Genomic DNA, 13,908 nt, shown 5'->3' on the forward strand with positions numbered 1-13,908 from the left:
AGAACAAGGCAGAGGCGGGGTATCAGGCAGACCTGGATTAACTTAGTGCCATTCTAACACCCACATCTGTGGCTGAGTCCTATTTTCATCTTTTGTAAATGGGGTTAATAGTAAGTGCCTCAGAGCACATGATGTGAAACCAAGGGATGAAAATTCAATGGAATTACAAAGTAGAGATGGTCTTTGTTCTCATAGAACTCAAGGTACAGAGGGGGAGATACATAAGTAGGCATATGCATAACTAATGCCAAATTGTAAGCAGTGCTGCAGAAGAGCAAGGAAGATGATGAGCGGGGGATTCCTTAGAAGTGAAGGGATTCCATTAGAGGGGTACGGTGAGAAGGAAGCAGCCATACCAAGTGTATCACTGTGGCCCTATTTGATATGCCTGCATCAGACCACAAGGATGTCACTTACTCTTCTCTGGCTCTTAGTTAACAAAGTTGCACTTAAAGTACTTGAATTTGAGGTTGGGCTGTCCTCACCAACTAGCTTGTGTGCCTCACAAGGGCAATGTACATGTTCACCTTGCTTGTTGCTGAAAATACGGGAGACACTATTATTAGTGAAGTGAAAAATGGCTAATGATCAAAGCACAGATTGCATATCTTCTAAGAGAGGTTTAGTCTTCAAAGACAACTGGATTGGAGGTAGGCTAGCAAGGTGTGATCTCTGAGAACTCTGTAGTCAAGTTACTTATATAATCATATTTATACTGAATTCTTAATAACACAATACATGCCAAATAGAGGGAGTTTAGTAAGTATTTGTTGAATAAATGAATGAGTTTCTAGAAGTATTCCAATTCTCATGGTTAGAAATGTCAACCTGATGAACATTCTAATAATGAGGGCTGTGCAAAAGTGGAATGAGCCCCTTGGGAAGGTTGACTTCCCTGTTGTTGGAGGTGTTAAACAGAATCTTTCAGGATTTGGGGCAGGATGTCATGCTCTGAATGGAGGGCCTTGTCTTCTGAATTCCTGCCAACCCTGAGAGACCATGTTCTTGAGGTTTATACTTGAAGCAGTTGAAACTTATTCTTAAGGTGTTTCTTATCATTTTTATTGGAAGAATCTGTGTGTTCCGAAGTTACTTAAATGGTCTGACTTCTGTACCAATGAGTCATAAATTCTGAATGGCATTGAGTTCTCCTGTGTTTTTTGCACGTGGAAGCTGTTGAAGCCTCTGGAGACCAGAGGCAAGGCTTCCAGTCCAGGTTTTTTCATTTCACACCTATGCGTCCTACAGGGACCCTCTCACTCTGAGCTCCATTAACAATAACCTTTCCATATTTCCATCATGAAAGTCCCCATGTTAGATTATAATGATCTCTTTTTGGGTCTGTTTCCACCAATAAATTATGACTTCCTCGTGAGTATCTTATTCCTATTTTATCTCTGTGTCTGACACCATGCCTAGCCTTGATAGGCGCTCAATAAATATTTCTTGAGCTACTGTACTCCTGGGGAGAGAAAAAGGGGAAAGAGTTCTCTGATTTTCATGGATAAAGAAACTACATTGTAGAAAAAGTAGAAATTGCCACAGCTGGCATTCTGGGAATGTCATCTTTCTAGGTGTTTCACTGTGGATTTCTAATCCACTATGGAAGCTTATCCATACACACAAGGGGGAACCCACAGAACTCATGTGAGATGAGAGGGTGAGATAGACATACTTCTGTCCCACCTAGTTTTTCTGTCCCCGTACTGTGGCATACCAACTTGACTCTTTCCCTTTCCCTCCTTCCCCTTCCACCATAGCCTCACCCATCTCTTCTCATTACTGGCTTTCGCAACCCTACTGCTTCTCACCATTTTTGGATTCCCAGCCATTCTTGGGAAGAGATAGTGAAGCGTCTGTGAGCCAGCATTTGTTCCTGCACTTCCTTACAGTGACTAATGGGTAACACCTGTCCTGTGGATTCCCTCTTGCACTCTTATGATTGGATTTATCACTGCAGTAGTTTAACCATAACTAGAAAAATGTAGCTCTCTAAAGTCCCTATAATGTGGAGGTTCCTAATGTGGTTTAAGTTATTCTTTGTGTCATAAATAACACAGACGGCACTATTATGGACCAATACCCTGAAAAGAAAAGGCACTAAGATAATAAATAACACACACAATAGGGGCTTGAGCAGAGTCATGGAAATGCTTTGGTTCCTGATGGAGGACAGGGACATAGGTGGCTTCTAGGAAGGCTTGGGATTTCAGGGCTCAAGCTTGGAGAGAAATGTCATCATGTCTGTGAAAACCTTTCCAATTAATCTAACCTAATTGTGCAGGAAAGGGATTTCACACGGTCAGAGGCCAAGGTCAGCCTGGTTTCCCACCCTAGGAAAAAAGAGAAGAGGAATCAATCTGTTGGTGTATTTTCTTATCCTGTACATCCCCTATTATTGCCAGGAAAAGGGAAGAGGGTACAAGCAAGCCCATGATATGCATGAATGACCTCAGTCCCTGCAAGGACCAAAAGCTGCATTTTGTGATCACCTGTCTTTCCATCTATTCTATCTCTTGTCATTTATCCTGTTGCAAGTAGTTACCATTTTTACTGGATTAGGCCTATCAGATTATACTCTAAAGATGAAGAAAATGCTACCTCTCCAACAAAATGGTTTCCACTTTACCTCAAAGGCTCTCATTCTCTTTGCTTTGAGGAAAAGAGAAAGAGAGAGAGACAGTGTGTGTATGTGGTGCCCTTTATTTGGACTTTCATCTTAACCCGGGAAACACCTGGTCTTCTATTTCCTTCCTTCTCATGTAACTCTTCATTGATTTTCTTTAAATCAAACAAGCCACCATCACAGACTCTTAGAAAAGAAAGTCAGCCATGAAGAAGCCCTGGGCTTGGAATAGAAACCAATCTAATTTTAGTTGCCAGTGAGCATCTGTAAGCAGTGGACAGTGGTCAGAAGTTCATCTTGGCGTGCGTTGTCAGGACGCAGTTGCAGATGGCCACTGTCACCCAACTTCCTGGGGGCGGGGGTAGGCCAGGGGGAGCCCTCCCTGATGACATTTTCTGCCATGATGTCCTGATAAGGCAGCTTGTCTACTATAAGTAGGCCTTTCATTCTTTAAAAAATTTTCTCTCATATATGCATTAATCTCTTGCCAGCATCATGGGTGGGGGTTGATGTTCATCACTGTGATGTGCAGCTAGACTCCACACTCCAGCTTTTCTTCATGGGAGATCCTATTCTTTGCCTTTGGCTGAAGTCAGGGGCCCGGGCTGACCATGAACCATTAGGAGAATTCTGAAGACATATCTGCAGGATCCCCAGCCTTTACAGACCATCCCTTCAAATCCTATTATAAGGACACTGCATTATTTTTTAAAAAAATTAATTGTTTGATTTGTTAATACTAATAAATTCCAGAAGTTCTTGTAGGATTTTTTAAAAGGAAGAAGTAATGTGAAGAATTACTCATATATTATGTTCTGTCTTGAAAAAATAGCCCAGGCCCTATCTACTTATTCATATAATTAAAACTAGGTTAGTGAGGGAGATTATAGACTTCCTAAGACCATCAAAGTTTTGAGCTCCAGAATTTTCCCACCCCTCTTTGCCCTCCTCTGTACTTCTTTAATTCAAATTTATGTATGTCATTATATCTGACTTATGCAGACCACAGTCTTGAACACGGGACCTTGTTTAGCAAAAGGGAGAAATCTTGGGAAAGAACATAAAATGGTTGGGAAGAAAGGGACCTTAGAGATCAACCAGGAAGTATAGAAAGTGATTGTATTAAATTGCCTGAATTCAAGCCATGACTCAGTAGCTGTGTCCATGTGGAGGAGTTCATCATCTAGCCACACCGCACCTCTCTGAAATGCAGCTTCCTCGCATGTGAAATGGGAATAATAGCATCTATTTTGTAAACTTATTCTGAATATTAAATAAAATTGTGCTGCAAAGTGTAAATGCAATAAAAGTTATCAATACCATCATCATCATCATCTAGTCTAAAGTTCTGGGGTCTTTCTTGGAAGGGAAACTGGGACACTGAGAAGTCTACCCATTTGCCCAGTAGCTCAGAGCTATAAGCAGAAAGGACCCCAGCTGAACCTTTGCTTAAGTGAATTCCATATATTATGTAACATACAGAAACTTACTACTCTCCTCTCCCATTTTTTTCCCTCCGATGTTAAATTTTCCTCTTCCTTCAACTGAAAGAGAGCATATGTAGAAAAGTCTACTCCCAATGCAGATCCATAAAGCTAGGTTGATCAAAAGAACAAGTCTGAGAAACAAAGCAGCCTCTTATGAGAACACAAAAGTCAGATTGAGGAAAAATTTGTGCGTTTTTCAGTTACCTCTGTGTCATTACCAACAAGATTCTAGCACAGTGGAGTGTATGGCACCTGATTCAGCAAGGACAGCGATGAGCCAGAGATGCAGGTATGTGCCATGATGTTCATATGTGCCAGAGAGAAAGAGAGATGTCTCTTCCATAGCAATGCTCTCTGATCGCCGGACATAAAATGTGCCAACTCCTCTCTACCAAGGGTGAAGAAGTTGGTTCCCATACTGAATTTTCTTCCTTCCTTTACTCCATTTACCATGAAAGTGAAAAATAGTTTTGGGTGGACACCACACGTGAATAGATCTAGGACACACCAAGGGAAGGGAAAGATAGCAGGTCATGCTCTAGAAGTGTTTTTGCATGGGAACAATTGAATGAGTTGAACTGAATTGATGTAGGTTCTGTGACCAATATATCCATAAATCAGTAAGTTTTGAAGTTCCTACTGTGTGCCTTGCTGTGTACAGAGCCCATATGGCATGAGTTCTACAGAAGCTGGCAGTGTAGTTGGAAAAGACGAAATACATGAAACATTTGGGGAGCAGTCCAAGAGAATAACATTGAGCTCCTTTATACATACACACCCGCACAGTTGATTCTTATTATTTGTGGCAGTTGTGTTCTATGAAGTCATTGCAGACATTGAATTAACAAAAACTGAACTTTGCTACTAGGGAAATACAGGATTTGGTTCCTGAAACCCTCTGGTCACAACATTTTATCAGCTGCTCCACACATAACCTTGTTTTCTATGTGTTTCTGTTTAAAGGCACTTGAATATATGTTGCTGATTCATGAACTTTGAACTCACAGCCAAGAGCCCTGTGAGTCATGCCTGGAGGAAAGCTTATCTAGTACATGTGTTTTCTCCGAAAGGTCCGTCACAGCCTTCTTGTGCCAGAACACCAGCCGGCACGTTGGCACTCTTGTTTTGGGGCCATTTTAAACAATGAAATCGAGACCACAACAATCATCAATATACAAAAATTTAAAAAAGCAAAAAGGCAAAAAGAAAAGAAACTGGGACTCAATAGCTGTAGAATAAAAGGATAGTTGTTTACAATGTGAGTGTTGAAACCAGGAGACGGCGCATTGCCTCGATTGACCACAGCTGGGAACGGGCACAAGGGTGACTCAGAATCCTTGCCTCTCTGGGCACATCTGTGAAAGTGCCAAGTACTCTTCACAAGTGGTGAGTTTGGGGTATCAAATGAGTATTAGTGAGTAGGCAGATTCACAAATACTGAGGACCCACTGTACCTCCAAATGTTATTTGGTATTATTGGAGGTTCTATGCTTCTGTATGTGCTGTGGTGAATGAGGGAAGGAAACAATCAGTGAAGGTTTGCTGGAATAAGGGAAAATTTCATGGGGGAGGAAAGATTCAAGTTGCACTTTTAATTTGTTTTTAATGTTTATTTTTCAGAGAGAGAGGGAGAGAGAAAGGGAGGAGATAGCATTAGTAGGGCGGTGGGGGGGGGGGGTGGCGAGGTTGTGCAGAGAGAGACAGAGACCGGGAATTCAAAACAGGCTCCAGGCTGTGAGCTGTCAGCACAGAGCCTGATGTGGGGCTCGAACTCATGAACCATGACATCATGTCCTGAGCTGAAGTGGGAAGCTCAACCGACTGAGCACCCCAGACGCCCCTGGAAATGCGCTTGTAAGGATAAGTAACATACATGCTTTTCAGAGAAGAGGGGCTCCAACAAATGTGCAAAGATAGGAACGATTTTGTGTTGATGGGGACGTGAGGAGGCTGATCTAGAGGTCAAAGAATGTCCATCTCAAGGAGTAATGAGAGGTGAGCTTAGATGTGGCTGATGGACATTGATTACTTTTGCCCTCCTTGTACCCATCCCCCCTCATCCTTACATTGCCTGAGTCTTCCTTTAGAAACTTTAAAAATTTTTTTTTAACGTTTATTTATTTTTGAGACAGAGAGAGACAGAGCATGAATGGGGGAGGGGCAGAGAGAGAGGGAGACACAGAATCGGAAGCAGGCTCCACGCTCTGAGCCATCAGCCCAGAGCCCGACGCGGGGCTCGAACTCACGGACCGTGAGATCGTGACCTGAGCTGAAGTCGGAGGCTTAACCGACTGAGCCACCCAGGCGTCCCAGAAACTTTTTGAGTTTCTCTCACTCCATCTGTATCATTTGCATGGAGCCAATACTTCCCTCGTCCTCAAGGTGGACCGTGACGCTGGGCTTGGCCAGTCAGGATGCTTCACCTCTTTGACCACAGGGACTGTAGTAAGGACTTGGCATTTCATCCACAGCCAGTGAGAGTCACCTCTGGAAGTGTTTTTCTGCTAAGACTGACAGTTGCAAAAAAGATGAAGCTTGGAGCTTTTGGGGACTACCAGGAAGAGAGAATATGTCTGAAAATAAAACCAACACAGAGTGAAAAGAGGGACAGAGAGACAACAAAGAGACAGTGAGTGAGACTGGGTGTCAGTTTTTAAAAGTAGCTGGATCTCACCATGCCTAAAAGAAACTTGAGCCTTTTCAATTGTGTGAGCCAATTGAATCAGTGCATTTTTGTTTCTTCACATAGAGCTGGGTTACATCCAGAAGAGCAGGATAGTAAGTAGGTGTCCAAGTGAAGCAGTTTTGAATAAGGAACAGACACCTCCTCTAAATAGATTAAGTATAAAAAAAAAAAAATCTTGCTCTAAACCACAGAAACTCACATGGAATCCAAACACAAGAGGTTTACCAAGTCCTCAGAAAAACTGGAATTGCGAACTGAGAACTCGGGAATTAGGGTTATTCCCCTGTGTATCGAAGGCTGCATGGCTTTGCTCATCTCTTTCTCTGGAACCCGGCTCCGTTCTCCTTTCTCTCTTTCTCTGCTTACAGATTTTGCTCATGGCTGGCCACAGTGACCTCGACTTTTTACACCATTCCCAGCGTCTTTGCCAGCCCAGTTTGTCACAAAACCAGTTCTAAAACCCCAAGAAGGGAACTTTATTGACTTGGTTCAACTTTTCTTGAAAGACTAGCCTGTAGATTCTTTCCTCAGGTTAGAAAGAACTCTGTTCAGGTCCAGCTGATATAAAGCGTCAGAGGTAAAGATTGTACTATGACAGTAACAGACATCTCTGATATGGATGAGGCTAGAACTGAAAAGGTTTCCAAGGTCAGATGGTTGCATTTGGGCTTGAGGCTGTGGCAGTAGGAGGCCAGAGATCTCAGAAGATAGCTCAACCATTACCTTCCTGTGAGGACCTCTAACTTCCTATTTTTGAACATGAGAAGATGGGGATTAAAAAAAAGACATTTATATTGAGAAAATTATTTTATTTAAAAATATTTATCTTAAATATATGTTCATAATATATTATGAAATATATTAATATAATTAAATGTGTGTGTATATATATATAAATCCATACATATATACACGCTCTATACCTATGCCTTTCCTCATATTTCACTCCCTTTGACTTGCTTTTCTTTTCTAAATTCCTATTAAGGTACATGTGCCTGTCTATCAATGTATCTATACGATTATATATAAAGATGCATAGTCAGGCATTGGTTTGCAATTTTTGTGCATACAAGGATGGACATTTTGCAAGTTGATACACAGTGTATCCTTGATTGAGGGTAATATGTGTGTTTTTAAAAACCAGAATGTATTATGACCCTATTTCTTAAAACCCTTCAGTAGTTTTCCATTGTACCTTGCTTTTTCCATTCATGGCTCTCTAATCTAATAATTCTAATCTAATAAACACATATAATTATGTATTTATGCATTATTTATTGAAGACACTATTCTCAGTGCCAAGTGCAGTGTGGGCATGTAGGACCTGTTCAGTACACATTTGTTGAATGCGGGACTGAGTGACTTTGTGTCTATGGATTGAAGGACCTTCCTGCAATAGCTCTTGAGTTCCTCCCAGAGGTTCTCTGTCCACACATCTTGAATAATGATTTTGAGGTATTCATGGATTCTAGGAACCCAGGTCTGTTTATTATCCACAACAGAGTCCCCATGCTTTAATTAGACGGATGCAACACACTGACTTTCTATTGAGTTTTCCAACAGATGCAACTATAGGTATTTTTCAGAACAACGGCCAGACCAGTAGACCTCTAGGCCTCATTTTGAATTTTTACGCTCTTTTGATGGTTATCATAGTCCCCTAGGTTGTTATTTAGTCAAATTATGTTCATTTTATCGCCTCTGCCTTTCCTCATATTTCACTCCCTTTGATTTGTTTTTCTTTTCTTTTCTAAATTCCCTTTGAGGCATCACATTACCCCTAATTGCCTGCAATGTTGCAAGTCTGGTCTCATTGCTGACACACAGACACAGACTCTTAGCCATGGTTTGGGATGCCCCTGTGCATGGCTGAAAATGTTACTAGCTCAGAGAATTGCTTCACTGCAGTCCTTGCCTAACCTCCTGATGGCTCTTTACCATGAGCTCACGGTTTTGTTGTTTTCTCTATTGCTGCCATCCAGGAATCCCCTTCAAGTTAAATTCCGTCTTTAAGTTTATTCATCCCCAGATAGATCATCTGCATTTTTTCAGCCAGAGCCTCATTGTGTTACTTTTGACATCTATTACTAAGATTCACGTATAGCTTGGTATTGTGTGCCAGTCTTCAACTGCTGTTGGGAACACCTCCCAATTCAGTGTCATCTGCAGATGTGATTATCATGATAATAGTAATAAGATCTTCCTCTCTCTTTCTTGATTCTTAATAAAGTTAGGAAAGCTGTGTATCTTTGCAGACCGTACACTTCAGACTTCTTCTCACAGCTCTTGTCAGTATCTACTGTTTGCTGGGCTTGGTTTGGGGTCTGTTTTTATTTCCTGTGACAGTGCTGAAGGATACACCCAGACTTCTCTTTATTAAAGGGCTCTTCAGTTGCAATTTACCAAACCTAGGGGAAGCTTTCAGTCTTGGTTTCCTTCTCCTTTTTTTGGTTCCGTCCTCTCCACTTCCATCTCAGAGGTAAGGTATATATCCCCTGACCCCCTAAAGGAGATTGTAGAATGCTAATGGTTGAATGGATGAATGAGGCTCTCAGGCTCTAGGCTGCATACTGCCCTGAGGTTAGTGAATGCACCTTGGGAAGCCAACGAAGTGGTTACTTCCCATTGGTCTGATAGAAGTTGTGGTGTTCTTTTTGGCAATTCAGTCAATTTCTGTGCCAGGCTGCCCTTCAAGGAAGGAGCTTCTGTCATCTTCCAGAACAAACCTTGCATTCTTGCTTTTAACTCAGCCCCTGCATGTATCCATTGCATGAAAGTCAAACCTTACATGTTGTAGTGCATTCCACTGTATGTGGCATTGGTGCCCTGCCTTACCGTTCTCGTCTCTTCCCTAGGACTCTGCTATGTAGTCACACATAGGGTAGTATCAGGAAGGGTTGCCCCCTGCGTTTCAGCTGTATTTGTAGTACTTTTATTTCTCGCTTTTGGCCTTTGTTGTGTTATTCTCTGTATGTTTTTGAGTGTTTCAAATGTTTTATAAAAACTTACAAAAATCAAAGACAAGGATTTGCCCTTCCGAGGACCACCTGTTTACCAGGGAAGACTTGCGTAGTATTAGCCACTAACAAATGACACGAAAGCACTACGGATGAGATGTGTTTGCAGTCCTGTGGCTCTGGAGATGGGTGAGCGACCTCGACCCAGTTGGAAGTGGTGGTAGCATTACCTGGGCTGGTGGGAAGGGAGTCACATAAGCAGAAAAAGCTCAGAAATTATCCTTAGGACCAGTCTTGAAGAGTGAGTGGAGTTCACCAGGCAGACAAAACAGTAAGGATATTTTAGGCAAAAGGTATAAACAGATAAAAATAGATAGTACCTTTGGAAAGCACAAGTGGCCCAGTAAGGCCAAAATGAGTGTATTTGGGAGGCTGGGAGACTTGGGCTAGTGATTAGTTTGGAAAGGAGAGTTTGGGAGAGATGAGGTCGCTCATGCCAGGCAAAGACATTTACATTTTACCCTGTAGGCCCAAGGGCTTTTAGACAGCAGAGTGATGTGACCAGATTTGCATTTTAGGAAAGCTGAGCTACAAGTTGAATATGGGGCAAGCCTGGAGGCAGAAGTAACGGGTCTTGAAGGACGGACAGGTGGCATTGCTGGGAACAGCACACTAGGCACAGAGAACAGAAGAGCATCAGTACAAAGGAGGAGAATAGCATATGTTTGTATGAAATAAGGAGAAAATAAGCATTTTCCGCAAAATTCTTAACCATGATCAAATTTGAAAGCTGCCAATCAAGTCTATGAATTTACAGCAACTCTGCACTGAAGCTTCTATGTTTCCTGTTGTACAGTATAAGGGTTGATAAGATTTTTTTTATTTGTGGAACTTCTTTGCTTTGTCATATTTGTTCTTGGTTTAAAGCCACACGTTGTTATTACCCATCCTTAAAGCATTGTCAGTAGGGAACTACAGCAATTATAGCCCAAAATATTTAAAAAGAATTGTTGAATGACGAGGACTGAAGAGACTGTAAAGGGTCTTGAATGCCAGACCGGGAAATGTAAACTTTATTTACATGGTATTGAGGGATTCTTCCAGGTTTTTCAGAAGGGATGACATGCATCGAGTATAGCTTTAGGGAGATGTAAGTTCATGGTAGACGGAAGCAATCAGACAATGAAATCAGGGAGACCTGTTTTGTTTTGGTATAGCCTCTGTAGATTGGATTTTTGACTTACCAAGTTGTCACTATGTCCACTTTACAAATGATATTGTTCTTTTGCCCATTTCACACATCTTCATCTCTTTCCATGCCATATTGCAAAAAGCCTCTGCAAAGTTTCAAATGTTAGATTCTGGTTTTTTGCAAGAAAATTCTCAAACAGTGATTCCAAGTGGTTTCTGAAACCTAGCTAATAGAATATTATGCCCATCTTCTTTTCCTCTTACTGTATGTATTTGTAAACAAAGGATAGAAATCTCTCTCAGGAAAAATTTGACAAGTCCTCTTCAGGTGTACGATTACAAAATAGACTCTTTGCCAGGATATGGAGCTTGAATTCCAGGTGCTTCTGTGAGGAATCAGTGATGACTACCAGTTTTGGAACTTGATTAACTGAATGCTGTTCATGCTATTTAATTAGGAAAACTGGTAGAGACCTACCATGGTAGGTGTGTGTGTGTGCACGCGTGTGTGTGTGTGCGTGCACTTGCGTTTGGTGGAGGAGAGAGGATTCTCTTTGGCAGTGTTAAATATAAGATGCCCGGTAGCCATGTAAGGAGAAAAACCAAGTTAGAAATGTGTGTGTGTATACAGATATATTTATATGTATGTGTGTGTGTGTGTGTATATACATATATATGTGTATATATATACATCTGTATCTTTGGCTATTTAAGGGTGTTGACCTGGAAGATGTATTTAGGAGTAATCAACATAGAAATTTTTGTGTTGTTATTGTTAAATCCACAGGCCTGATTAGATCACCTAGTATATTAGTCAGGGTATGCTAGGCTCTGCTGCAGAAACAAACACACCTTGGAAATCTTAGTGATTCGACAGAGTAAGGTTTAGTTTTTCTTCAAGACAGATGGAAATGTTCTGGGCAGGTGACTCTCCTATAAGCAAGGACTTCAGGAATATAGCTTCTTCCACTATGGGACTCTGCTAGCATAAGTACCAGTGTCTACCTAGATATATGTATTTGTTTTCTATTTGTCCTTCTGTTTTTGTGATTATTAAAAAAGATTAATAAAAATTTATTTAAATTCAATTTCAGAATTCATAGAAAGCTAATAAACTATAACAGAGCCCTCATTTTGAAAAGTATGTATTTTGGCAATTAAAAAAAAAAAGCCAGTCTCTTAAAAGTAGATAAATTTAGACTCCAGTTAATTAGATACATGGGAAATTTTGGTCTGTTTTGTTTTTACATGAATGATCCTTTCAGGGCATTTGTTATCTTGCCTAAGGAATGATTCATAGTGCTTGATAATTTGGTTAATTTAACTTTGATGTTGGAGGAGCCCAAACGGATTCATGCCACTATCTAGACGGCTGCTGCTCCATTGCATTGATATTTTAAGAAAATTGACCCTCGGTGCAGGAAATAGTCTCATCAGTGAACCCCCACTCAACATAGGACATAAGTCTCAGGGGGCTGGAAATAAGCCACGTGCTCTCCGGAGGGGCTTTTCTAATCCGTTGGCCCTAAAAGATAACTCTGTATTTAGTATTCTGTCAAGAGACTATAGAGGTGCTGTATTTATGTATCATGACTGAGAATGGTTTAAAACTAAGTGCCATCAAGCCTGCTTTTGTTCCATATATGAGAAAGAGATTTATAACAAAAAGCATAAATAAGAGACAAAGGAACTCTGAAATTTCTTTTTTCTTCTGCCTGCCTTTCCCTGTTCAGTGATAGAACAATTTATGAATCTGACAAATCCTCCCCTAGATAATGGTAAGAGTAACATAGTGTTCAGCTGAGTAATCCCGGGCCACTAAAGTTTATTGGACTGTGGAGCCACAGCAGCAGGATTGACGCAATAATCAAATGACATGCTTGATTTGGGCTCCCCCTGTCTCTTTCTCCCCGCCCGCTCCCCCATTTCCCAACCCCCCTCCCTTTTTCCTGCCTGTGCCTAAGGAAAACTAAATACAGGGAATTTGAAATCAAATAGGTTGGCAAGGGTAGACTTCCAATTTCCACAAGCAACATTCACTCAGAAAGTATGAGAAGTCTGTGCCAAAAGGTTAAATGAAAAGAAGGAACGTGGTTGTAAACACGTTCCGACTGAATTTTTGGTTTGGATTCGAGTAACCTAAGAGCAGGAAGAGAAGCCTATTCTGACAGCCTCACTCTTCGGCCAACACTGAATTGTTGGGACACCAGAGACATCATCAAAGGATGTCAATAACATGAGTTAAACTAGTGTTGATTGTTCAGAATTGGCAAGAAGACAGAAATTTAGGCACTAAAAAGAAACTCAGCTGTGCTTTGAAAACTGTGGACTGCATGTAAAAGCAAAGTTTTTTTAAAAGTCGCTTAATCCAGTACTTCAAAATGGCAGCTGCAGGCTGCATCTGGCTGTACGTTTACTTAGTTTGGTCCTCACGGACAATTTCGTAAAGTTGAATTTTAATGCCGTCAGGGTGGATTTGCATAGTCCAGTCCACCAAGGGGTTTCACCTCTTTCTATTCTGCCTCTTCTACATATACGTACCTTACCCCCTGGCTCCTGAGGGAGTTTGTGGTTGAGTCATGAATCCGTCTCTTGCTCTAGTAGGACCAGGGAATGACTTCCAGTTGAAAAGAAGTGGGAATCTTATACTAGCCTCTTCATTCTTTGCTCTTAAGAGGATGGAATTCAGGTGAAATGGCTAAATGTTACCATTGTTCAGGGGAAGAAGTTAACATATTTTGAGAACACCACTAGGAATGACACCCAGCCCAGGAGACCTCAAGCTTTTTCAAGACAGTGAAAGAAAAAGGTCTCTCAAATATCAAGAAACATACTTTATAACCAGAATAGTCTGTGATGAATGGGGTAATAATATTCCACCCAGCCTATAAAGAAAAGTGGTATGGACATTATTGCTTTTTTGGACACTGGAGCAACTGTATCACTCATTTCTGAGAGGTT

Source organism: Felis catus, chromosome E2 (assembly GCF_018350175.1).
Source record: "Felis catus isolate Fca126 chromosome E2, F.catus_Fca126_mat1.0, whole genome shotgun sequence".
Classification (NCBI taxonomy): domain Eukaryota; kingdom Metazoa; phylum Chordata; class Mammalia; order Carnivora; family Felidae; genus Felis; species Felis catus.